This window comes from Amblyomma americanum, chromosome 5 (genome assembly GCF_052857255.1).
Source record: "Amblyomma americanum isolate KBUSLIRL-KWMA chromosome 5, ASM5285725v1, whole genome shotgun sequence".
Classification (NCBI taxonomy): Eukaryota; Metazoa; Arthropoda; class Arachnida; order Ixodida; family Ixodidae; genus Amblyomma; species Amblyomma americanum.
In genome coordinates, this window is record NC_135501.1 from 40058515 (window position 1) to 40085361 (window position 26847).

Below are 26847 nucleotides of genomic sequence, written 5' to 3' on the forward strand. Positions count from 1 at the left end.
ACAAGAAACCGAAATACATGCTAAGATGCATTCTTATCACTGAATGTTAGAGCATCTGAACCAACAGTAAACGCACTGACGGCGGAAGGTATGACGACTGGGTTTGGTACTTCATTTCAATCTTTAATCGCCCTGGGAATGAACTATAGAGGAAGGCGTAATTTTGTGGTACTGCCTGCTGTGTCTATAAACTGTGCCTTTGTCTGGAGCGCTGATGGGGAATGTACTCAGAATTCAGATAAGTGAAATTTAGCCTCGTTATGAATAGTTATAAAGCAAAAAAATTAATCTGCTCAAACCTAGTCCTTAGTACTCAAGCAGGAAGGTTTGCACGCCTGCATAGCTCAGTAGTAGAGTGCGCGCGCCGATATTTCTTAAATATGATTCTGGTAGCCAGTTGTTGAATTGTGCCCAATTTTTGTCGGTTAGTTGCAGGGCGTACTCTCATACTGTTTTTGCATATTCAAAAATTGGCTTATTAGAATCTTATACACCACGGTTGTCACCTCAGGGCCTTCGTTATGCAGTCTTCGCGTGAGGCCCCACATAACTTTATTTGCTCCATCAGACACTTCGTTGATGTGCGTGTCACATTATAAAGGTCCGAAGCGAATATCAATCTTAAATATTTGTATTTTTCTTACACTTTTTCGTTCGTGTAAACTCATCCTGTATTTGTACCTCAGGGACACCTTCTTTCTTTTTATAGCCATTCCAAAATTTCTTTTCGAATAAAAAAGGTTTCTTCTAATGTCTGTATCATGTTATGTTGTTCAAACAGTTATGTGTAGTGTAAAACGAATTTTGTACGTATGTAACAGAGGGACGTGCGCGCTAAAATTCATCAGAAAATAGGTCGTTCTGGCACAGAAAAAAATTGGTCTAAAAGATGATGAACACTCTTTAATCTTTGTCAGCAATGAAACTGTATAGAGTAGAGGGCGCAGTTGTGCCAAGAGCCTTAAATAACTCTCGTGGATTTTCCCACAGTACCACGCGGCGGCCGTAATAAACGAAATTCAAAATGCATATATTTCTTTACCTTCTGTGAATGAACATGTCAGCTAATAGGTATAGCAAGCAAAATTATAAAAATACGAAAAAAAAGACTTCCACCCCAGGAAGCTATCAGAGCACATTCTTTGGATATTCGAAACTGAGGGTCATTTTCTTTTCCGATTGTGTCTAAATTTATTGCGCGTGCCAGCACAGGCGGCAGTCGACAAGGTGTAGCACTCCAACAGTGGCGCGATGAGTAATGGTAAAGCAAAAGAAACTGCAGCTGTTTTCAGTACACGCTTTTGACCTCCTTGTCAGCCCCATCAAACACCTGTCACAGTATTGGATTGCATTATGCAGCTCCTGTTTCTGTATTTACCGCATCAGAGGGAAATAATTAGAAGAGAAAAAATAGGGTGGAGCGCATATGGCAGATTCTATCAGATCATGAATAGCAGGCCACCAATATCCTTCAAGAGAACAGTGTACAATAGCTGTATTTTACTGGTACTCACCTACGGAGCAGAAACGTAGAGGCTAATGAAAAGGGTTCAGCTTAAGTTAAGCACACCACAGCGAGCCATGGAAAGGAAAATGATAGGTGCAATATTAAGAGACCGGAAGAGGGCAGAGTGGGTGAGGGAACAAATGTGGTTTAATGACATCGTGGTCGTAATAAAGAGGAAGAAATGGGATTTGGCAGGCCATGTGATGCGAAGGCAAGACAAACGCTGGTCCTTGGGGGTAACGGAGTGAATTACAGGAGAAAGCAAGCGTAGCTTTGGGCTTCAGAAGGTTAGTTGGGCGGATGAGATTAGGAAGTTAGCAGGCATAGGGCGGGCGCAGCTGGCAAATGACAGGATTAATTGCACAGACATGCAAGAGGTCTTTTTCTCTGCGGTCTCTGGGCGTAGTCAGGCTGATGATTTTTTTATGCGACTGATAGAAAGTGTAGTGGCCTGATTCGCGCACAGGATAGTAAAAGTAACTTGAGTGCACCGGAGCTGGCAAATGACAGGATTAATTGCGCAGACATGCGAGAGGTCTTTTTCCCTGCGGTCTCTGGGCGTAGTCAGGCTGATGATTTTTTTATGCGACTGATAGAAAGTGTAGTGGCCTGATTCGCGCACAGGATAGCAAAAGTAACTTGAGTGCACCGGACATACATGTCATGCCCCTGCACAAGCGAGTGTTCAGGCATCCAGTTTTATATGCCATTTATCACAGCTCCTCTGACATCACTCGCCAGCCAGCATAACCTGTCATGGCGCACTTTGCGCCCCATTGCAATTCTTCAAGGCACTGTCTCTTCTTACTAAATCCCGACAATTTAATTAACATCGCCAATTATGATTCCACAAACATAGAATCGTGACGCTCTCAAAACACCAGATGTCACGCAACTTCTTACAGCCTATTTTGTGATTTCTTTGCAATGGAACTTCCACATGTGGGGAAACTATGATAGCCTGCGTGCTACTGTGGCTGGAGGCAAGAAACTCAATCCGCTTGCTTGAAGAAATGATGAATGCTGCGTTTCTGTGACCCAGTTAGGGCAATAAAAAGAAAACATTCCCTGCTGCTGATAGCTTTCATCAGGTTTAGACTGAGCAACCGTGGATCTGCGTGTCCATTTCACTGCCAGTTCCGTGTCCACAGGTTCCGTTGCATTTCGAAACGTGACACAGGAGCGGATATGTGTGCATTGAGTCTTCATGTGATATTTCGCTTCGGGTGTACGAGAAGAACCGGAAAGGTAGCACACATCCACAACACGCTGAAAGTGGAAAGTTCTGTGCTATTGCCAACAAACGAACGGAAGGTTCCAAAGAAAAACGCGCTGAGAAGCCCCTTCATCACCACTTATACCTGAAAGGAGAACTGTGTGGAGTCCCTCGCTTACCTAGTACGAAAGCAGTGTTACTACTTTTAGACTGGCACCTAAAACAGGTCTCGAGTGTCAGGCTCTGTTCTGGAAATGGTACAACTTTCTTCCTCTGCCCCCTTTTATCTGCTCAGATGGAGATCGCTACGTGGTTTGTTCGCTTGGAATTATCCGATCAGCCAGTGCAGTTGACCGAAGTAGCAGGTGGACAGATCCCTGAGGAGGTTGTTGCTTTTAAGAAAAAGAACACTGTAATCACCTCTTCCAAGAATAACAATCATATCGCAGTGGAAAATGACAGAAATTGAAATGAAATCCCGTTCGCCCATTCACACCACAGAGGCTATCTCTTTTGCTTTCAATTGCGGTGGATGGAGGCGCATCCGCACTTCCTAACTTTAATAAAACAAAAGTTCATAGTGACGTGTTTTTCACTTCTAGAAATAAATATCTGTTGCACGGATTCTTTTGTGGCTTCATTGTTATTTCCTTCAATGCCCATCATGTACCGAGTTTTATGTTGTAAGGAAGGCGGTATGCTGCTCTCAGTATCAGCAGCCTCCGTGTGTGGGTCTGAAAGCGAAAAATAAAATTAATACCAATTTAAAGATCCTTTTACTGCAGTCATAACTGATGAGGCTTCGAAGTGATCTTTGCATTACAAGGAAGACTGCAACAGCATTTGCACAAGGTTGATATTTGGTGCCCTTCCCTTTGAAACTCTTAATCAGGAGCATCTGTATTACTGCATTTAAGCTGGGGTACCATGGTGGAATGACAGTATGGCCGAGTATTGGCTTTTCCTGATTTGTGAAAAAGAAAACCTGTATATCGCTGCGTCTCTCTAGCATTTCGTAAAATACCTAGTAGAGTGCGAGAGACTGCCAACAATGCTCTAGCAACCAGATGTGGTTCCCAAACCATGGTTATTGCGACATTTTGAATGGAGAATTCTTTGTACACAGTAAGTCTCTATGTGCTGCAAAGCTTTTCTACATACAGATTGTAGCTTGCAGCGTTGTGCCCGAGTCCAGAAGAAGACGCAACACCCCAGGACGCCAGGCGGGCGTGCGCAAATCTGAATCCGACGGCTACGCGGTCGAATCTCGGCGCTGCGCCTTCTCGGCTCGCCGGCGGCTCCGCTCTCTCCTGGCTGAATGAGTCCTCTTAATAAATTTGTGGTCAGCAGACACCTTCGGCTTGTGTCTGGAATGCTCCTTCCAAAAACTGGAGGCTCCGGACTTCGAGCTGCCACGACTCTGTTCCCGGCCTGCGCCTATTGCTTCACACAGCTCGAGGCACCGGCTGCGTTCAACGCCTGCCCCAGATCTTCTAGATGATGGCAACGGCTTCCCCCTCTGCCTCATTGCTTCTGTCATCGCCGCCGGCCCCGTCCCCCTCCTGTCCCCGCATGACGCAGTCGCCTCCACCCTGCACCTACCCGAGATCTAGCCCTCGGACTCGGAACTCTGGTTCCTGACCGTCGAGTCCAAGTATCGCCTACACGGCATCAGGACCCAGAAGGACATGTACGATCAAGTCGCTGGTGCTCCCTCCTGTCGCTGCTACGGTCGCCCAAAAAGTTCTGCTCTCCTCGCCCGCTCATCGCCCTGACGACCATCTACGAGCGGCGCTCATTTTGCGTACCTTCCAAACAGAGCAATGGCGCGTGCATGGTGGGGTACTACGTCAAAAGAACTATAACAAAATCTGAGTACTGTTGGTATCCTGCTGCGAAAAACGAAGGTATGAAACCTATACACACACAAAAAACAAAACAAAAAAGCCTATTCTAAAGGTATGCCAAATTCTTAACAATGACCGCAAAAATTTTGATGGTCCACAAAGAAATAGATGTGAAAGAAATTATTGGCGAAACACTTCCTAATTCATTCCCGAAGGCATCAGTTAACGGCATAAAAAACGAAAGCAAAATTTACGCCTTTTTTACACGTACCGCAGCGGTTGGCTATTGGTTTGAGCATCCGCCTCGCATCCGCCTTGCATGCGGGAGGTGAGGGGTTCGATCCCCAGTGCCGCTGGGTGCCCACAGGTGCAACATTGGGTACAAGCTTTCCCCTGTCTAGTGTTCGGCTTCTTTAAGGTGAAGTAATTGGGAAGTGGGTCTCAGACCCCGCCTGGTGCAATGAAAAACTGCCTTTTGCCACAAAGCTCATTGGCCAAAGCTGCCTGTGCGCATAATCATCATCATCATCATCATCATCATCATCATCATTTTTTACAATTCGAGAAGTGTTTCTTGAGCAGTGCTGCCATGTTGTGCGGGACTATGCATTTTGAGTGTAAGCTCACAGCGTGAGTCATAACGGCAGTAGGTGCCGGCGCATAAGATGGATCGCCGACAAGGTAGACGGAATCAGTTGTTATACTTCCGTTTCGGTTTGGATGATTTCTTCCTGCAGTTAGGAATAAAAGTACTTCCATTGTCCGTAACGGTTCGGAAGGGATCATCTTATACAAGCGATAATAGTGCTTGTCTGGAAGTAGGTGCACCTAAACCTTCTCAATGCCGTTGTTGTGCGTCAGAGACGGGAGCGGTATTTCCCTCAGTGATCCATCATTCCCAAGCAAGCCACTGTTCTATTGAGCTTTTATCAGCCATCTATGCACCTCCCGTCCCTTGTCGAGTTGTGTTCCCTCGAAACGAAAATACACAGAAACGGTAGCAAAAAACAGGACACAATGTCTTGTTTTCTTCACTCCTGGTTCTTGTAGACACCACAATAGGGGACATGGTGTGTTTGCTGAAGAAAAAGAAGAAGCACCATGACCTAGCATGCGAAGAGGGACGATGTCTATTCATGTATTCGCTGCTGCCGACCGCTCCATCAAGTGGCCACACCGACGTGCAAGATTACGAACTGGTATTCTCTGTTGTCTAAGAATTTTGTGGTCCATTTTACAGCTACCATGCATGGTTACGCTTTGGTCAATATTCTTTGCGAAGGTAAGGCTTGGTAGGCGAAAGTACAACTGAATTGCCTGCTTTTCCGCACCACAACAGCCAAGTTTTTTTTTTCTTACAGGAGGTACTTCGCTTTCTTGAACAACGCGTACAAGCTGCTCCTAATTATACTCATATCTGCATGCTTTGTGACCTGGCAGACCGCTTGGTGGCGGTAGCTGACACAGTTTGAGGGAAATGTACTTCAAAGAGCATTCAACTATACGTGCTTCTTCGTCTGCAGGCAAAAACGGCAGAACTATCATGACAATCTCCGCCAACATCACAAGGAGGAGATCTGCCAGCGCAGTGCTATGTTTCTCTAAGCGTTCCCGCAATAATTCCTACATCGGCAATCTAGTACTATGAGAGTGTGAATGCTTCATCTGCCTATAGTTTTAACAGGAAATCAAAAAGAGCAGAGTTGGAGAACCAGCTCCGCTACTATTGTTATTGTCATCATTAATGTTGCAGAAAATTTCACGAGGCTTCGAGTTTTGCCCATGACATATCCTGCGGAAGAAAACTCATTCAAGGTTGCGGCTTTATGAGTGTGTGCACGCATGGTGAATATTTTATATTGCACAATGTTAGAATTGAAGAATACTATCTTGTCGTTACAGAGTTTTCTTGGTGGCATTCAGTGTTCTTCCACAAATTGCTATAGGAAACAGAAATTAGAGAACTTAAGACCACACAGTATTGTAACAATGTTTATATCCTTTCGAGTATATAATATTGCCTTCACCTGTATGTTTTCTGCGACCTAAACTTCGTGAAGAAGGATCCTTAACTTGGTGAGTTGGTAATAATTCATTGTAGGTGGCACAGCGTGAACTTTTCATCAAAGAGCAGTCAGATTGTGTCAGCCAGCCTTCCTTGTTGGTTGATAAAATGGTCTTATTTCTATATAATTCGTGCCTTTTTGGGGCTTAGGATAATCAGGCGGCGGTGGGAGGGGGGAAGGTGTATGCTTTTAAGTTGGACTTCGCTCCACGTCAGGTGGGTGGCGATAGTTGTACTTTCTTGATTTTGCTTGTCAAAGTGCTCGATGCTTTTTCGCGTCACAAGATTTTTATATATAAATTATTGTTCTTAGCAACAAAAAATTTCGTGCGACTCAGCGCTCGTCTGTGTTGTCTTCTTGAAAAAATAAGAGACGCCGACCAGTGAAAAAAGGTTTGTTCTTGACGTTTCGGCTTCCACACGGAAGCCTTGTTCATAATAATTGGTTAATAATTGGTTTTTGGGGAAAGGAAAATGGCGCAGTATCTGTCTCATATATCTTTGGACACCTGAACCGCGCCGTAGGGGAAGGGATAAAGGAGGGAGTGATAGAAGAAAGGAAGAATAGGTGCTGTAGTGGAGGGCTCCGGCATAATTTCGACCACCTGGGGATCTTTAACGTGCAATGACATCGCACAGCACACGGGCGCCTTAGCGTTTTTCCTCCATAAAGACGCAGCCGCCGCGGTCGGGTTCGAACCCGGGAACTCCGGATCAGTAGTCGAGCGCTCTAACCACTGAGCCACCGCGGCGGGGCCGGAAGCCTTGTTCAAAATCTTGTTTTTTTCCCTCACCTAGTTCACACTGTACCACTCTCAATGACGTGGTATCCACTCTCACCATGCCGCTGTAATGATCCTCAGACTCATACCTGGCTGTGGGCTACATACCTTTTTGCAACTTTAAATTTTAGCAATACTTCAATGCAGATGCCTGTAAAGAACAAACTTCCTCATATTTTGTTTGCGAAGAAAATATATTCACTTTTTTTTCCTTGATGACGAAGCGGTTCAACTGAGTTCAACCCCCGTTCAACACTTAACTTTGTCCGAAAGTGCTGACAACTTGAGCGTTTGATCTCCTCGTACTGGCTGCAAGAAGGCACACATATATCTTCATGCTTGCCGGGATATGTTTTTCGACGTTAATCTCCGTTTCGTAATATTATGCATATTATTTCGTGGTGCGCGACTATCGTGATTTCATTTTGTGGAGACATCACTATACGCTTGTCTCCTTTAGAAAAGGTTTCCTTCGCATTACATTCTACGAAGGTTTTCTTTGCGTTATATACTACGAAGCTTTTCTTTCTGCATATCCTATGGTATGTGTTTCAGAAAGAACTCCTGTTTTTGATTTAAACTGACGATTTACACAATGGCCACTTTAATCAAGCGTGAATAAGTAATGATACAAAACTTCAAAGCAATATTAAAGTTTGCTTTGGTATCTGGCACAGTCGGCCGATTATAAAAGACCCAACAGCTTCTTCAAAGAAAGAAAAACAACGCCAGCCAACATTGCCTCAGAGTTCGACTTAAGAGAGTTGACTACGAAAGCTACATCCGCGGGTGTTTCCTTTCCGAAAACATCCCTACTAAGACACAAGCATCGCCACCTACCTGAAAAATTTTGCACTACTATTGCTATTTACAGCCACCTTCGCTATATGAGATATATTTGCTCGTTGTATCAGTTCATGAATTAAATTTTAAGTTAATAATAAGGTGATTGGTGTGAATACCGCAAATATTTTGGGCTTCACCTCAATTGCTAATTTTATCCCTCGGAAAAAGCCAACTCATTTCACACCACTTCAAAAATTCTGCCTTAAACGGGTGGCGCCTAAACGTTATGCGCACGGTGGTTCCGGGGGAGAGGGAAGGTGTCCCGCTTCGATGGCCGCTATACTGGCACATATATAACATATCGAAAGTATAAATATCGATTGAGGCGCTATGCGCGCACAGTTGCTGTGTGATATAGTGTGGACACGTTGAACTCTTTTGTTTAGTTTAACCTCTAAAGCAGACAGACGCGCCCTTGACAAGCGTAACTAGTAACAGCTAAAGCTCCTAAAATCACGGAGGGCTCTTGACTACCTGGATAAGGTGAAAACGCAACCGTTAAATGAGTTCTTATATTATCATCGACTCATATAGTGCACCTTGGTCCGTTGTGTTTGCTTTTCCCGACATATAAGCTGCGTCCGTATGCCGCAAAGACAGGGGACTGTCAGGATGTCCTATGTCAGCCGGCTGTCAACGTTTATCCTGTTTTAAAATTATATCATTAATTGCATAATGTTGCTGCCATCAGACATGTAAATGGTGTACTCGTTTATACCAACCGCTGGAGCTGTGTTGTTACTAGGGGGTCGTGAATGGCAGTCTACATGCCTTTGATGGAGAAGCTTTTTCTAGTTTGCAGGTATTATCCCACTATAAATCCATTTAGTGTGGGCTCTGTTTGTGCAAGTTGTTTTACCGAATTACCAAAGGCGGCATGCATTTGTTTAGATGCGGGTTTGAAAACAAAATTCTACGCTTTCAAGCGAAGCGCTTTCCTGGAAAAATTTACAACCGTGGGGAAACACACATTGCTTACCCCAACTAGAGCAGTCGTGAACTGGCGGAGCCGGCATCTCGCAAAGTTTAGCCCATTCCTGTACTGCGCAGTCTCTGCTGATTAAGTTTAGTCCGGTCCATCACTTTGTCAAACAGTATGGTCGGCTTTACCTCTGTGCCTAGTTCGATCGGTTCATGCGTATTGCTGGCTATGCAACGTGCTCTACTGACACTTGCTGTTTCGGGTGCGCAGAGTAGCAATTTTGAGGCTACGTCAGTCGCGTACATTTGTGGTCCAAATTGCAAATTCTTTTAAAATAGACTTCTGCTTCTTTTCGTCTACATGTGCATGTTTTATGGGTACGTGTAATAGTCTGCGATTTTTTTCCCGTTTAACTGCTTTAACGAGAACTGGAAAAACATACTACAAAACCTTTCCTGCACAGGGACATGCATGTGTGTTACGAAAGCTGAGCTGTATGGAAATATATATCCAACTTTTAAAGTGAAAGCCTTACTGGCCGCGAACTTGCGATTTCGCCGTGGCGGTGCTTCGAGGAGGCACATGAAGCCACAACACGAGCCTACCGCGCCTTTCCTCGAAATACAACTTTCAATTTTCAGTTTTCTGTTTCTTCTTTCCCTCCCTGACCCACCGCGGTGGCTGAGCGGTTAGGGCGCTCGGCTACTGATCCGCAGTTCTCGGGATCGTACCCGACCGCGGCGGCTGCGTTTTTATGGAGGCAAAACGCTGAGGCGCCCGCGTTCTGTGCGATTTCAGTGCACGTTAAAGATCCCCAGGTGGTCGGAATTATTAAGGAGCCCTCCACTACGGCACCTCTCTCTTCCTTCTTTCTCTCTTTCCTTTATCCGTTTCCTTACAGCGCGGTTCAACCGCCGTTATAAGAGACAGATACTGCGCCATTTCGTTTCCCCAAAAACCAATTATTATTATATTCCCTCCCTCCTTTATCCCTTGCTTTACTTCGCGGTTCCGGTGTCTACCGAGATATGGGAGACGGTTACAGTGCCATTTCCTTTCCTCAAAAACAAAACAAAACAAGTGAGCCGACGGAGTTCATTGAGTTCTTTGGCGTTGGTTGGTTGTGAAACTTTATTTCCAGCGGATATAGAGGAGCGACACGAAGTCGCCCCCCGCTCTTTGGCGTTGACAACTTTGCAAAGGCCGTTCATTTTCACGAAAGGAAAGGCGCACAACCGGCTCCGTAGGTCAGTAGAGACCTTAATCTCGCTGGCGGACACGTGGCATTGGTGTCCAACTGCAAAAGATGCTTTATTGCGTTCCGCACACTGGATAGGCAGCGCGCCCTCCCTGCCACCCTGGGAAGTGGCATGCAATTAATGGTTGATCGCGAGATATTTATCACCCAATGCATGCTGCGGCCTAGCTATTGCTAAAGGGCCGCATGTCAGCCAAAATGCTGTCAGCGCTAATGCATTCAGGCCACATCTCACTTTCACCACTGCCACGTGTATCAAAGCAAGTATGAGGCGTCCGCAAATCCAGGGAGCCAGTGATGCGCGCTTCCATTCCTCAAAGCCATCGCCGTCTAGAGCATTGTCAACGCCAACGCCAATGAACACAGCGCACGCCGACATTTTTCGCTTTTTACATCCTCGATTAGATGAGCTAATCCACGTTAATTTTTTTAGTGATGTTAAGTCTCTAGTGATATTAAGGAACTGATAGTTATATAGAGTGATACCACAATTTGCAACTTGGTCTTCAGAACAGGTACAGTCAAAATCATGATAACCGCACCAATGTCCTAAGAGTTATTTTTGACGGCCTACCCAGGCAGCAGAAGAACATGTGAAGTGGAAACTCCACACCAAGACTTTAACACCACAGAGCTCACAACGAGTCCCCAAAAGAGCCTACAGCAGAGCTTTCAGTAGAGCCATTTCAGATCCTGCACCAGAGCCTACGCCAGTATCCAACATTTGCCACAGCACCGATGTAGTGGCCCCACTTATGGTGCGTAGGCATAATATGGAGGAGCATCTGTGAGCAAAAGTAAAATATGCTGGAGTCCTGTTTCTCTCCCCCACAATTGTGTTTCTGACATTTGCAGTGCTCGACTACTGAGCCGGAGTTCCCGGGTTCGAACCCGACCGCGGCTGCTGCGTTTTTATGAAGGAAAAACGCTAAGGCGCCCGTGTGCTGTGCGATGTCAGTGCACGTTAAAGATTCCCAGGTGGTCGAAATTATTCCGGAGCCCTCCACTACGGCACCTCTTCTTCCTTTCTTCTTTCACTCCCTCCTTTATCCCTTCCTTAACGGCGCGGTTCAGGTGTCCAACCGTATATGAGACATACTGCGCCATTTCCTTTCCCCCAAAAAACCAATTATATTAGTGCTGCAGCACATGTTCAAATACAAACTTCAATTGATTAATTAATTAAATTTCTTATTTGAGTACCCTCAGGGCCCGAGGGCATTTCAAAGAAGAGTGGGGTACATGAAAAAAAAGGGACGCCACCGTTTGGAAGATGTAGAAGTAACGAACGTGAGACACAACCAATTTTAATGACCGCCGTCTGAAATTCGAGAAACCGAAACTCCGCCGCCATTTCGTCCGCTGCCTTCATACTGTGGGGGCACAACCATTCTAATTACCGCCATTTTGGATTTGAGAAACCGAAACTATGCCGCCAATTTGTCCCCTCACGACATGCTCGCATAGTTCTACCTCTATCCTCCATATTACACTGTGACGTCATCAATAAATGGCATGCGACAGGTGGTTGTTTCTACAATGCTATTGTAAATGGTGACACAAGTCTTATTGCGACGTGTGCTGTTTTTACTAGTTGCTGCCACATACGCCGCTCTGATCTCAGGGTGGAAAACGGATCTGTGCATTAAGCCTTCCTGGACATAAGCGGTGCATACGACAACCTGAACAGGGAGCTCCTGTGCAGCATATTAAAAGGTGAAGGTCTCGGTCACGAGGTAATTGATATTTTACAGGAAATATGTAGAGGAGATAAAGCTGAAATAGCATGGGAAGGGAATAAGAGTACGACAACTGTAGACGTACACAAAGGATTGCGGCGAGGTTGTCCTCTGTCAACGCTGTTGTTCATGCTTTATATGATAAATACGGACAGAAGGCTACAAAGATGCATTCTAGGGTATAATAATTTGTACAAATTAGGCAGAAAGCTTGTTGAACAGCGAATATCTGGTTTAATGTTTGGGGACGATATTGTACACATAGTAGATAGCCAGGAAGATTTGCAAACTGGTAATTTGCTGCGGAGACGAAGGACGCAGTATAGGTTTCAGTTCTAGCGCAACTAAGTCAGGTGTGGTGGTTTTCAGCGATACAACTGATCAGGAGCTTACAAAACAAGGCCATGAAACACCTCGAGTGGCCGAATACAAATATATTGCGTTATGGGTAAACGAAGGGCAGGTGTACACAGAAAACCACGAACAGTCTCTCATAGCAAAAGGGCGAAGAGAGGCCGGGATAATGGAAAGCAGGGCATAGGGGGTACAACAAGTATGAAATACTGAAAGCTACTTGGAAAGGAATAATGGTGCCGGGAGTTAATTTCGTGAATGCGGTTGTGTGCCTGAGGGCAGAAATTCAGTCGAGATTAGAAGTGAATCAGAGAGCTTTTGGATGATTAGCACTGGGTGCCCATTGGAAGACCACCAACGAGGCAGTACAGAGCGATGTGGGCTGGGCATCGTTCAGAGCACAGGAAGCTCAGAATAAATTGCTCTAAGGAGGACGCCTGAGGACATTGTACGAAAACAGGCGGGTAGCTAAGGCATTTAAATACCTATACAGAAGGAGCGTTGACTCACACTGGCGGAAAAGAACTAGGAAGCTATCCAGTAAGTACGCCAGACACGAAGACGAAGAAGGAAAGAGCAAAAAACGACAGGTTAAAAACGCGGAAGGTAAAAGTTGGATAGATTAATGGAAAAGAAGTGTAGAACTATATCGATATGGGAAAATTCAGATCAGGAAAGCATAAATTTTTGGATAACTCAAGAGGTAGGGCCCTACTCTTTGAAGCTAGGCCGGGATGTCTTAGAACGCGCAGCTACAGAAGCAAATTTAACGAAGAAGATGACACATGTGCTGTATGTGGTAAATCTGTAGAAGCACTAGAACACCTCATACTAAAATTTGATGGTATCCATCCCGATGTCGATGCAGGCATAGTCACTCTGCCTGAGGCTCTAGAGTTTAGAGATAACAATTCACATATATAAATCTGCGGTGGAAATTAACGAAAAGTGATTGGAAGATTGGTGGCTCAAAAGCAGAGAGGTGCCATAAGGTTAAAGGCGTAGGAAGGCGTATTTAAGAAAAATGGCGAATTTTAATGCCTTACAACACAGTTAAGCAAAAATAATTGAAAAAGGGTTAAGAATGGTGGCAACTGCCATCCCCCCGTTTGAAAGGGGATGCTATTATCTTCCATCATTTCCATCCATTCATATGTAGCAGACCGTACAAAATCTCGAAACGTGACAAGACCTAACACTCTTAAAACAGCAGTCACTATTTGTACACAATGTGAACAAAATTATTGGTCGCACAGTGTAATGCAATGCAATGAAAAAAAAACTAGCAGCTATTAGCACAGTATTATGAGCAAAGAAGAAAAGCAGAAAAGTATATGACGCAAAAAACAAGCAGTTTTTCGAATACGCAGGAAAAAACTGTTGCTCAAATATACTATCATGTGCTTAAATGAACAGAATTTGTGGGAAAAAATAACGAAGCAAGGTTTCTTTGAGCCACTAAATGAACTGAAGAAGAATAAACAAATAGCAGTGCGCAAAATTTCATATACTATGTTAACATCAAGTTACTTAAAGAAGATTAAACAGAGACAGGTCACATATTTTGACGACCAATAGGGGAAGGAGATTCAATTGTGCCGATGTGCTGGGGATCAAAGAGTTGCCGAAGTAATTTGTTTGGCATGAAGGACATATCATGTTTCATGCCGGCATGAAAGCACACATCAATTCAGCGGTGACTAATAGTACTTGACATAGAATAGTATAACGACAACGGTTTCAATGAAGACGGACTGTCCCACATGGAGCCATCTGCTGTGCACTATGCTACAGCATGCATAGTTAGCCAGCCCACAAAAGGCCATTGGGTGAGCAAGGCATATTGGCTGAGCTAGCTGCAGAATATAATCGCTGTTTTATCCCAGTTCAAGCAAGACGCTTCACAGAAAAAGAATCTGCAGCTAACTCTTAAACAGAGTTTGTAGACAGTCAATAAACACAAAACTATCCTGCCACTATTTTGAGTATTTTATAATGGTTAGCCCGTTTTGGTTTTCGTTTTTTGTTTTGGGGGAAAGGAAATGGCGCAGCATCACTCTCATATATCGTTGGACACCTAAACCACGCCGTAAGCGAAGTGATAGAGGAGGGAGTGAAGAAATAAAGGAAGAAAGAAGTGCCGTAGTGGAGAGCTGCGGAATAATTTCGACCACCTGGGGATCTTTAACGTGCACTGAGATTGCACAGCACACGGGCGCCTTAGCGTTTTGCCTCCATAAAAACGCTGCCGCCGCGGTCGGGTTCGAACCTGAGAACTCCGGATTAGTAGCCGAGCGCTCTAACCACTCAGCCACAGCGGCGGGTGACTGCGTTAGCCCGTTCATCCGCCAATTCTAAATCGAATACTTGACGCATTTAGTGTGGCCGTGGTAGGGGTTTTTATTAAAATAATAGCAAAAAAATGAAAAGATTTTTGCTAGCCCCTAAATCTGCCATCGGTAATGAAGCACCTTCGCTGGGGTGCCGAAAATGAAAATTCGAGAAAAGAAAATTGCGTATGAGATGTCCCACATTACTGTGGGCACCCGATAATCTGTTTGATTAGAAGAAAAATTAGCTGCTGAACCTGGTTAATAAGAGAGCGACAGCTCTTTAGTATCGGTAAACTAGATGCGGCTTGGCGTCCCGAGGCTGACTGCGTTGCGCAGAATGGGTAAGCAGAGCGTTCAACCTCCCACCCTGGAAAATTGAAATTTGTTTTTTCACGAAATAAATGGAGCAGTATCTGTCACATATCGGCGGACACCTGAGCCGCGCCGTAGGTGAAGGGATAAAGGAGGGACCTAGAGAAGAGAGAAAGGTGCCGAAGTGGAGGGCTGCGAAATATTTCGACCAAACGGGAATCTTTAACCTGCACTGACATCGCACATCACAAGAGCGCCTTAGCGTTTCGCCTCCATCGAAACGCAGACGCCGCGGGCGGTTGAAATCCTGGTACTCCAGCTAAGCAGGTGGGCGTCCTAAGCACTTAGCCATCATAGCTGCTACCCTGGAAGTTTAAATAATGGTTGATCCCGAAGGGTTGATCACCTAATTAGCGCTGCGACCAATTACTGCAGTGCCGCGTGCCTGTCACAACGTTGTGAGCACTAATGCATGCCGCCGACATCTTCCACCACAGCCACCTACCCCTATGCGCGTTTGAGGCGTCCTCTGACCGAGGGAGCCAGTATTGCGCGCTTTCCTCAAAATCATTATAGAACATCGTCAACGCCAACGGCAATGAACACAATAAACCCCGAAGGCCTATAGAAAATTGATAACTGGTTTTGAGGGAAAGGACATCTCCCATATCGGCAGACACCTGAACCGCGCCGTAAGGGACGGGTTAAAGGAGAGGCTGATAGAAGAAAGCAAGAAAGAGGTACCGTAGTGGAGGGCTCCGATGTAATTTCGGCCACCTGGGAATTTTTGACGTGCACTGAAATCGCACAGCACACGGGCGCCTTCGCGTTTCGCTTGAGTTGAAACGCATCCGCCGGGGTCGGGTTCCAACCCGGGTTCTCCTGATCAACAGCCGACAGCACTAACCACTGTGCCACTGCGGCCGGTCGCAAATGCCAACGTATGCAGCGCGTACCTTACCCACGTAGCTTACAGCGCGACTGCGGTGTCGACTTTCCAAGGAGCCAGTTAAGCGCCTTTCCTTTTGCTTTCGAAGCTCCTGCTCTTCATCGGTTTCGGCGCAGATTCACACGCTCACGGCGCTTAAGGTCACTGAAGGTCAAACGTGAGCGGTCGACGAAACGCGTGAACATCCCGTAGTCAAGCTTTCGCATAAAAATAGTTGGATGCATTAGCTTCACTTTAAGAGTGGAACGCGACAGTGTGTTGCAGCGCTGACAGGGAGTCCACGGAACAGAACGCCATCGCCCTTTGGTTGTGACGCCTTGCCTGTTGGGCAAAACGCTCAGTCTCTAGGAAGAGTCTTAAAAATTTGTGGATTGACCTTGTCTGCTAAAGAGCGCAGGTGCGAAAGCCTTTCCCTGTCTTCATTCTTCCTTCATTTTTCATTTTCTCGTATTTTCTGTAATTTTTCCTTTGCTTTTCTTTGCCGTTCTTACTTTGATATTTATATCTTTTTCTTGTTGCTTTTATTTTTTTCGGGTTTATTTTAGTAGATATGCATTCCTTAAGAACAGTTCGTTTACCAATAAAATGAATGAAAATGGTTTCTGGGCAAAAACAACTTCCGTCCACGCCACTCATTAGCCAAGAAAGGATGTCGCCTTCAAAGAGCCCATGTGCCGCCGCCCGATGAGATCACGAGCAGGCTGCAGGGGCTCTTCTACCTGAATTGGCCGACGTGCGTGTCCATTGTTTTGATTGTGTTTTTAGAGGAAAGGGAAGGCATAGTAACTGTGTCAAATATCCGTGGGCACCTCAACCACGCTTTGAGGGATAAAAATAATTTGTTTCGGGGGATAGGAAATTGCGCGGTATCTGTCTCATATATCGTTGAACACCTGGACCGCGCCGTAAGGTAAGTGATGAAGGAGGGAGTAAAAGAGGAAACGATGAAAGAGGTGCCGTAGCGGAGGACTCCGGAATAATTTCGACCACCTGGGGTCCTTTAACGTGCACTGACATCGCACAGCACACGGGCGCCTTAGCGGTTTTTCCCCCATAAAAACACAGTCGCCGCGGTCGGGTTCAAACCCGGGAACTCCTATCAGTAGCCGAGCGCGCTAACCACTGAGCCACCGCGGCGGGTAAAAAAAAGAAGGCCTTGAGGATCGGGAGAAGGTTTGAAGTGAAAGATAAAATCCAGAAGGAGAGGCCGTAATTGAGGTTCGCGTCACCGTTGTCGTCGCATTCACTGAATAAAACAACACGCAGACGCGTACATGACAAGCACTTGGGCAGCACAGGTTCTATGACATCGCAATAGATTACACCCGCAGAAAACATACCCGCCACGGTGGCTCAGGGGTTATAGTGTTCGGCTACGGCCATAGTGTACCCGAGTTCAAACACGACCGTGGCGGCCGCTGTTCGATGAGGCAAAACCGTAAGGCCCCCGTCTGCTGCTCGATGTTAGTCCTCAATAAAGATCTCCACATGGTCAAATTACTCAGGAGCCATGCCCGGTGATGACAACTTGAAGACGGCATGAGAGCTCGGTAATTTCTAAATTGAAATTTTTTTGAATATACGAACGCCTTTAAAACATTTTTCGCTCAGGAATTCTAAAACTACTTTTTCAATAAAAAAGTAATCTCCCAATATCTACACACCAGGTTGTTGTTTAAAATGTGTTGTGTGAAACAAGATTTCAATTTCTGAAATTTTATAATGGAAGGACATGCGCGCAAGAACATCTTGATAATGAATCAAACTGTAGATTTTTGAGGACACAGTTGCGCCAAGAGCCTTAAGTGCCTCCCGTTCATATCTCCTTGAGTACAACTTGACACTCATTAAAAAGAAGATACAAAATACATATGTAACAAGAAACGTCTTCCAACGTACTACGAGACTCCATCAAGACGCTGTTGTGGCCGCAGGGCAGTGCGCGCAGTCGTGAGCAAACTTTGGAGAGCCTCCGTGCATTCCTCGAACATATGGGATTGACGTCCCGTATGTTCTCCGTCAGGTAGTTAAACGCCGTGACCAACCGCGCCGTGAGTTCTACCTTGAACGATTAATAACTGGGCGCCCCACTCTAGTTGTAGCCAACACAGTGCTGTGCGCGTGTGTTTTAATTCCCCTAAAATGAGCTAATCACGCGCACAACCTGGACACATTTCTTATGGTGTAAATAGTTTCTTCTTATTACTTCTCCCCCTATCCTCTCTTCCTGTCACCTCACCTCTCATTTCATTTTCCAATCTGCCTGCTATCCTTTATTTCCGCTGCCCCAGCTCAGATGCTTCAGTATCGATGGCAGATGCCGGGGCTAGCAAAAATCTTTACCTTCCTCTTTACCATTTTTTAATAATACCACTACCATGACCACAACGCACGAGAGACCGAGCGTTAGGCGCTCTAGCTTCGGAGCGTTCGGCACTTCTCGTCGTCTTCGTTAAGCGCGAGCCTCTGAAGATTCCAAAGCTGCCAGTCTTACAATTCCCTCGTGCAAAAGGGCGCCATCCTGGCGGCCCAAGGCGATGTGACGACGGTGGGGTCGTAGAATGGCTTCAGGCGGCTCGTGTAGACAATGACGCGGCCTCGTCGACGATGATCAGGAGATGGCGTAAGGGGTTCGATGAGGTAACTGACGGGGGATGTCTGCTGAAGAATACGGTAGGGTCCCCGGTAATTGCTAACAAGTTTGGAGGATAGGCCGGGACCTGAGGACGGTACCCAGAGCGATACCAAAGAGTCAGGAAAGTAAGTGGGGGAAGTGCAGGGGGATCACGGGAGCTTGTCTGCTGCTGCTGGGCGTGAGAAGTGAAGGACCGAGTAAGCTGTCGGCATTCTTCGTCATAAGTTGCGGCTTGAGAAAGAAATATAAATTCAGAAGCATCAAGGCGGTACCGTAGAATGGTGTCCTTTGTGCAAGAAGGCTCACGGCCGTACAGGAGAAAGTACGGAGAGAATCCGGTAGTGGCTTGTGCTGCGGAGTTATAAGCGTATGTGACAAAAGGCAGAACGCGGTCCCAGCTACAATGGTCGGAAGCAACATAAATGGCCAGCATGTCACCGAGGGTGCGGTTAAAACACTCAACCACGCCATTTGTCTGGGGATGATAGGCGGTCCTGGTGCGGTGAACGACGTTGCATTCCTGAAGGAGAGCTTCTAAAACCTCATAGAGGAATGCGGGACCTCTATCATTGAGCAGCTCTTTGGACGCACCATGGCAAAGAATGTTGCGATGGAGAATGAAGGATGCAATATCGTGGGCTGTAGCGGATGGTAAGTGTGACGTTTCAGCGCAGCATGTAAGGTGGTCGATGGCAACGATGATCCAGCGGCTCCCGGTTGATGTGCTGGGAGGAGGGCCGTAGAGGTCAGGGCCAACGCGCTCGAAAGGCTGCGCTGGGAAAGGCAGCGGCTGCATAAGATCAGCGGGTCGGCGAGGTTGATGTTCGCGTCGCTGGCATGCGGTGCAGGACTGAACGAACTGGCGGACATAACGGGCCATCCCACGCCAGTAGTACTGTTGTCGTAGACGGGTAAAAGTCTTCAAAAATCCGGCATGGGCACACTGGGGATCATCGTGGTAGGAACAGCAAATGAAGGAGCGCAGATGTGTCGGAATCAGTAGAAGCCACTTTCGACCATCCGGGAGATAGTTGCGGCGATAAAGAAGCTCTTCTGGGATGGCGAAATATTGGGACTGAAGACGGAGAGCACGGGAAAGATGTCGAGACGATTGGTCAGATAGGAGATCTAAGAGGCAAGTTATCCACGGGTCTTTGCGTTGCTCGGAAGCCATATCAGCGGATTCAAACGTCAAAGAAAGCACGGCACTGCCTCAGATGGCACAGAGGAACGTGAGAGGGCATCATCATCGGCATGTTTGCGGCTGGAACGATAGATAACGCGAATGTCGTACTCTTGGCGACGCAGAGCCCAGCGCGCCTGTCGACCAGAGGGATCTTTCAAAGAGTGCAACCAGCAGAAGGCGTGGTGATTGGTGACAACATCAAAAGGGCGACCGTACAGGTAGGCGCGAAATTTGACGATCGCCTAAAGGATGGCTAACCACTCCTTCTCGGTGAGAGAATACGTTGCCATCAGCATTTGTGAGTGTCCGGCTGTCGTAAGCGACAACGTATTCGTCAAAGCCTTGCTTGCGCTGAGCGAGTACTGCACCGAGGCCGACGCCGCTGGCTTCGGTGTGGAGTTCCGTCAGAGAACGAGGGTCGAAGTGACGCAGAATTGGTGGAGTGGTCAGGAGGCGAAGGAGTGTCGTAAACGCTTCATCACAGGCTGGTGATAGGGCCGAAAGGACGTGGCTGGAAAGGAGCTTGGTCAGCGGGTCGATGATAGAGGCGAAATTGTGGACAAAGCGGCGGAAGTAGGAGCAGAGGCTGACGAAGCTGCGGAGGTCTTTTACAAAAATGAGCTTCGGAAATTCAGCCAGAGCTCGCAACTTGACCGGGTCCGGGAGAACGCCATCCTTTGACACCACATGTCCGAAAATAGCGAGCTGTCGAGCTCCGAAGCGGTACTTTTTCAAAGTGAGATAGAGGCCAGCTTCGGCCAGGCAGCGAAGAACAGTCTCAAGGCGCTGGAGGTGAGACGAAAAGTCCAGGGAAAAGATTACAACGTCGTCTAGATAACAAAGGCATGTGTGCCAATTGAGCCCTCGGAGTATGTTGTCCATCATGCGCTCGAATGTGGCGGGTGTATGGGAGAGGCGGAAGGGCATGAAATTAAATTCATGGAGCCTGTCTCGTGGGAAGAATGCAGATTTGGGCGATCGGACTCAACTATCGGCATCTGCCAGTAACCGAAGCGCAAGTCCAATGAAGAAATGAACTCAAAGTCCTGCAGGCAGTCGAGGGCATCATCGATACGTGGGAGAGGGTAAACGTCATTGCGTGTAATCTTGTTCAGACGACGGTAGTCCACGCAGAACCGGGTGGAACCGTCTTTTTTCTTGACCAGGACCACTGGCGATGCACACGGGCTGCGCGACGGCTGTATCACGTGACGCTTGAGCATGTCGGTCATCTGCTCGTCAATGATGCGACGATGAGCGGCTGACACGTGGTACGGACGTTGGCGCAAAGGGGCATGAGTTCCAGTGTCAATGCAGTGGGTAACGGTGGTGGTGTGGCCCAACGAAGGTTGCTGGTAGTCAAACGAAGCTTGAAAACACTGCAGAACGGCGACAAGATGCTCTCGTTGGGTAGACGTCAGGGCGGCGTCGACGGAATGGTGAAGAATATCGACAGACTAAGGATTCGTGATGGGAACAGGCGTAATAGCGCTGACGTGAAGGCCGGCCATGCTATCGACGAGAGGGTATGCTCAGGCCGGACCGAGAAAGGCGACGCTACAAAGCAATTGGCCATGGAGTAAAGTGGTAGGGCAGGAGAACGGGTTGGCCACATAAATAGCGCTGGAGTCACGAACAATTGTCAGCACGGCATGAGGCAGCAAAATAGACTTCTGGTCGGCGCATCATAAAGAGGGGATATATGTGGCATTTTAAACTGAGAGAGCAGCACAAGAAAGAGGCACCAGCACTGAAGAGAAAGGCGGAACGTCTCTGTCCTCTGAGACGACCACTGTAGCCGCAGCAGCACCAGTTGCATCCAAGGGGGCGCCACTGTAAGCCGACAAGCCAAGCTGAGCACGGGCGCAGTCAATAACGGCGTGATGTGAGAAGAGGAAGTCCCAACCAAGGATCACGTCGTGAGAGGAGCGGGTGAGGACGATGAACTCGATTGTGTAGGGAACCTTCCCGATGAGCAGGTGGGCAGTGCAGGTGGCTAAATGTCGAATGTCCTGAGTGCTGGCAGTGCCGAATGAAACGGGAGGAAGTGGCGTCGTCACTTTTTTGAGTCTGCGACAGAGTGTGACTGAGAACGGAAACGGCTGTGCCAGTGTCTACAAGTGCTTCAACTGCGACAACCTCAACGAACACGGTAATAATATTGGCAGGCACAGAAACAAGTCTTCATTGAGTCGCTGGCGACGCAGTTCTTGCCTCCGGAACTGCGGCCGTTAGTTTTTCGCGTGGACGGCGGGTTGGCGGCGGAGCATCGGAGAACGGGAACGGTGGGCAGGAGACGGCGAGCGGTGGGAGCGGGGATGGTACCTAGGGAGAAGAAGAATCCGTAGACGGCTCGTATGATGCAGGCGAGGACGACGGCGGAAGGTCGTACGTCGGCTCACTCTTATAATCACAGGGACAGTGGTCATGAGTGCGACACAAACGAGCCACGTGGCCAGTGACGCCACAGGCGTAGCAAATAGTGCAGCTGCCTTATGTGCGCCAGGGGTTGAGTTGCTGCGGCTGTGATCGGGGGGAGGGCAACCGGACGGTAAGTTGGGGTTGCAAGTCGCTGAGGTTCGAACTGCCGGGTATGTGGCATGTAGACAGGGGCAGCAGGTGAGAACCGCGACCGCACCACGGCATCGGCGTACGTCAGACGAGCCGCGATAAGATGTGGCTGAGGAGGAGGTGGCAGGAATTCAGCGACATGCTCCACGATAACACGCTGTAGGTTGGGAGTGAGCGACGGCGCAGGAGTAGGCGGGCAGGTAAACAAAGATAGCTGGCGTGCGACTTCCTTACGTACAGACTGCTGGATGCGCTGGAGGAGCGACGGTTGTTCCAGAGTAGCGTCCCCTGGGAGAACTAAGCTGGAAAGTGTGGCCTCCTGAAAGCCTGAACGCCGGATAGAAAGACGCTGTTTGCGCAGCTCATCGAACTCTGGCAGTAGCCGATGACACCGGAGAAAGTCTTGGGATCTTTGGCGACGAGCATTTGCAAGGCATCATCCTCAATGTCTTTCATTATATGTCTGATCTTGTCGGCCTCTTTCATAGAAGGGTTGACACGCTTGAAGATGTCGACGAGATCTTCTATATAACTGGTAATTTTGTCACCGGTTTGCTGCGCCCGACATCGCAAGGGTTGCTCTGCGCGAAGCTTGCGCACTACGGGACGGCCAATGACTTCTGTCATAATGGTTTTTAGAGCTGCCCAGCTTGAGATATCAGCCTCATGGTTTCGAAACCAGAGATTGGGTACGTCGCGGTGCGCAGTCGTAACACCTGTTTTTAAAAACGGCGACCGACTACTCGCAAATAATTATCGCCCAATTTCCCTGACAAGTATCAGCTGTAAAATATTGGAACATATCATAAGTAAACATATACTAACTTTCCTCGAGGATAACGCGTTCTTTTATCAGCATCAGCACGGGTTCCGAAGAGGGCTATCTACCATAAAACAGCTCATAGAAACGATACATGATTTTAGTTCAGCCATAGATGCCCAAGAACAAATATATGTCATTTGCGTAGATTTTGCAAAAGCATTTGACAAGGTTCCACACAGTAAATTACTTTTCAAGTTACACAAAGCAGGAATTAGCGAAACCATTCTTAAGTGGATTAAAGCCTATTTAAATAATCGCAGGCAGGTTGTGCATGTGGATGATTGTTTTTCTTCTACATTAGAAGTATTTTCTGGCATTCCTCAAGGGTCGGTTTTAGCTCCATTACTGTTCCTAATTTATATTAATGATATTAACGAGGTTACCGAGTCTCCCGTCGAATTGAAGCTTTTTGCAGACGACTGTTTAATTTATTCTCGAATAACACAAGCTGCCGACCAAATTAGAATAAACCGTGTCCTTAATTCCTTGCATCTTTGGTGCGAAAAATGGGGCATGGAAATTAGTTACACAAAATCAACTTTTACGCATATAACTAATAAGAAGACATTGCAGTTATTTTCTTATAATGTTGGAAAAAATAATCTAAAAAATGTTGATACCTTCAAGTATTTAGGCGTCACAATTGCACATAATCTGCAGTGGCATAAACATATTAATAATGTGTGCTCGACAGCTTCCCAAAAACTTTACTTTCTGAGGAAGAAATTGGAACATGCAACAAAAGATGTCAAACTGATAGCTTACAAAACATTCATCCGCCCATACTTGGAGTACGCTTGTGTCGTCTGGAGCCCGCACCAAAAAGTTCTAAAAGATAAACTGGAACGAATCCAAAGAATGGCTGCTCGGTTTATATCGTCAAGATACAGAAGAAGGGACTCAGTGACGGAAATGCTGAACTCATGTGGGCTCGAGTCACTGGAAAATCGAAGGAAAAAATCAAGACAAACTTTTCTTTCAAATAATTCAAGGGCACTTCAAGATAAAATCAGATAGATATGTTCAGCCTCCGGGAAGACGGAGCGCGAGAACAAGCCACACTCGATCGATCAAGCCTTACGACTCACGTATTGATGTTTTTCGTTACTCTTTTTTTCCTGATGTCATCGAAATTTGGAATGCTTTGCCTGTTGAAGTTGTCGAACAATCGGAAGTGCACAACTTCGAACGTTCTATCGATATTTTGTGTCGGGGGCACCCAACTTGATGTTATGAGACATGAATTTTTTCTGTTGTACATTGCATTGTATTCCCTCCCTGTAACGACCCTCAAGCGAGGGTCAAGAGTATCAATAAAAAAAAAGATAACGTTGGTGAGCTTGGCGCTATCGGCCCGCTTATTGTATGCGCTTACGCGTTCATAGGAGGCCAACCAATCATCCACATCCGTGTCATCTGTGCAGCTAAAGATCGCTGGGAAACGCTGCCATGCGGCGCCGGAACAGAAGACAGCCGACGTAAGCGGTGAAGTGGTTTGTGTGATGGTCTCAGGCATTGCAGAGGCGGTAGGCAATGCGCTGGTGCGAAGCTCCAGGGCGAGCGGATCGTTGGCATCTCCAGCACTTGTAATAAGGAACGTCTTGCAAAGCACAGCGCCGCTAACAACCAACGGTACAGTCTAGGCACAGACCAGAGGCAGCGGTCAGTCCAGAGCACGCACGAGGGACGGAGAGTTCAGCGCTCGAGCTTCGAAACGTTCGAAGTTGCTCGTCGTCTTCTTCGTTATGCGCCAGCCTCTGAAGATTCCAAAGCCGAAGGCCAGTCTTTGAGAAACGCAATCTCGTCCCTCCTCTTCCTATGCCGGCGCTCCTTCTCTCGGATCCTCTTGGGCGCCGACGGTGGCGGCAAATTGGCCGGGGGAAGATAGCACACGCTCCACACTCTCCCGCGTTTGCGCGCTGTAGACCGTGCGCACGTTTTCTGCCTTTGCTTCGGTCGAAAGAAGATCGTGGCATTGAGGATTAAATATTTCTCACTCAAATAACAACCTCAAGAAACTTTGCACGGTTTATCAGAACTTTTTATACTGCGGTGCAAGCGGTGGAGGTGGCGTGCGCGACCGAGCTCACAGCCATATAGCGAATGTACTCAGAGTGTCGTTTTTCGACCGCCGTCTTTTGCCCAATGCTAATCAGAATTTAACTCCGCCAAGAGGAAGTGCAACGAAATAGGATTAGACGCGCGGCCTAAGCTTTATATGAACGAATGGCAATGTAATGCTGCCAGAATTTTTTTCTTCAAACACGTGTTTGCTCGTGCAATCCGCTGTGCTATTCAGTGCGTAATTTGCTACTAATCTCAGTTTTAATTTTTTTAAAGTACAGGAAAGTCTACCGAATATTTTGATGCTACAATACCTAAGACACCCTGCAAGCTAATGCTAAAAAGACTGTATTGAGGGTAGTCCTTTAATGCTTGTAAATAGGTGAATACGATGCCCTAGTTTCGCTCGGTAACGCAGTTTTGACCAGCAGAATTTCTCATGCAGGGCTAATTGTTTTGGTTGATTATAGCAATAAAAGAACCTTTAACCGCTGCTTCGCGCGCAGCCAGAGCGCTGCATGACTCACTAGAATGCTTTTTATTGAAATGATTGGGATCGTGGTTCATCATATGGAATAACGGCTTATAAGAGGACATTTCCTTCCTTCTTGTAATTAGCATGCATAACGCGCAGCAGCCTGGACTGCCGCAGTTATTCGCTTTCGGTCGAAGCGGTGTGCAAAAAAAAACTGAAGCGCTAGAACACCAAACCTTGAAGTTACTCAGTCCTGCTTGAAGCGAACACATTTATCGTTTAAAAAAAAGTTGCGTGTAATGAATATTGAAAACAGAGGAAGAAATTGTCTAGCTATGTTTAATGGAGGTGCTCGCTTATGCACGCAGATATGCAGTATTCGAGGGATATCTGCCGTTATTGTGCCTGTGCACAGTAACGTTAGATTTGGTATGAACCCTGCCACACCAAATATGGTCAGCAACGCGCAACATGGAAGCTCGACCTGTACAGCGAGCTGCATGAAAAGTGTCGTTCAGACAGCGTGAACGGCCTCTTTAATACGGAGTTCGTGAGCGGAAGACTCCATCTGCAAAAAAAAAAACAGATAGGTCCAGCGATACGCGCAACATGAAAGCTAGACGTGCACCACGAACAGCGGAAGCGGCGCGATTAAACAACGGGAAGCGCAACTGTGAGTCGAGTCCGCGAACGTGACCAACTACAACCAAACCAATACGCCGCGTAACGCGCGCGACAACAAAGCTGCATCTGCAGAGCCTACCAGAGACAGCAGCGTGAACGGCGGTGCTGAGACAAAGAGAAGCATGGCTTTCCGAGTACGCGAGCGAACGAATCCATCTACAACCACGCCATACGTCATTAAATGAGAAAAAAGACTGCAGCCGCTGGCGCTTCACACCAAAGCCTCTGAAAAAAAAAACGGAGCTAGCAACTGAAGAACGGCCACTCGTATTCGCAAAG

The 26847-nt window shown here is 47.0% G+C and overlaps 1 non-coding gene across 1 annotated transcript; it reads right to left on the reverse strand.

The window, feature by feature from the left end:
* Nucleotides 1-7315: 7315 nt before the first annotated feature.
* On the reverse strand, nt 7316-7387 carry TRNAS-ACU (transfer RNA serine (anticodon ACU)). Its single transcript has one exon. It is a non-coding gene; the product is annotated as a tRNA-Ser (tRNA).
* Nucleotides 7388-26847: the final 19460 nt, after the last annotated feature.